This window comes from Etheostoma spectabile, chromosome 13, assembly GCF_008692095.1.
Source record: "Etheostoma spectabile isolate EspeVRDwgs_2016 chromosome 13, UIUC_Espe_1.0, whole genome shotgun sequence".
In the NCBI taxonomy this organism is placed as follows: domain Eukaryota; kingdom Metazoa; phylum Chordata; class Actinopteri; order Perciformes; family Percidae; genus Etheostoma; species Etheostoma spectabile.
The window spans coordinates 251,193-251,831 of record NC_045745.1 but is presented as its reverse complement, the minus strand read 5'-3'; the positions used below and the strand labels follow the sequence as shown (position 1 = coordinate 251,831).

Below are 639 nucleotides of genomic sequence, written 5' to 3'. Positions count from 1 at the left end.
TATGCACATTAATACAAATTTTTACCTGGGGTGCCCAAACTTTTGAGCCCCACTGTACTTGTTCCACACCAACAAGATGATTCAAAATGAGGCCTAATTCGGCCATCCATGAGAAGAACAAATGTACTCCATCTCAAAATTACCTTGATACAGAATTGTGATTGCAAGACAGATTTTTGGGCTTGTTTCCAGGATTGCAGATAACTCAGAGTCTGTGCAGACACATGTCTGGAGAGCCATCTCTGTGACTGTAACTTAGATGTACCACGCAAAGGAGAGCCGGGGAAGAAGAGAATCACTGGACGCAAGTCATTAGGGCAAAGTAATTACAAACACAGCTGAAAGAGCGTCTGATGCACAAACACAATGGACACAGCAGTGCAGGACAGTGTGCTCTGGGATACACTCATTTGAAAAAACAGCACACAGCAGGAAGCAGAAGAACACAGAAAAACTGGAATATACTGTGTACAAACAAGCTCAGATTTGATTAGGACAGATGCAAGGACGGACATGAGGGACGGAAGGAGTTATTTTTTTATCTTAAGCTGCTATTCCGTAGTCTTTTCCCAACTGCAACTGCACATTTTCTGGATATTTTGCTGTATATATACTATATATATATATATATATATATAT

The 639-nt window shown here is 40.5% G+C and overlaps 1 protein-coding gene across 2 annotated transcripts in view; it reads right to left on the bottom strand.

Annotated features, from left to right (window-relative positions):
• Positions 1 to 639, bottom strand: part of cblb (Cbl proto-oncogene B, E3 ubiquitin protein ligase) — a 140,108-nt gene that overhangs the window by 21,733 nt on the left and 117,736 nt on the right. The gene's annotated exons all lie outside the window — the stretch shown is intronic.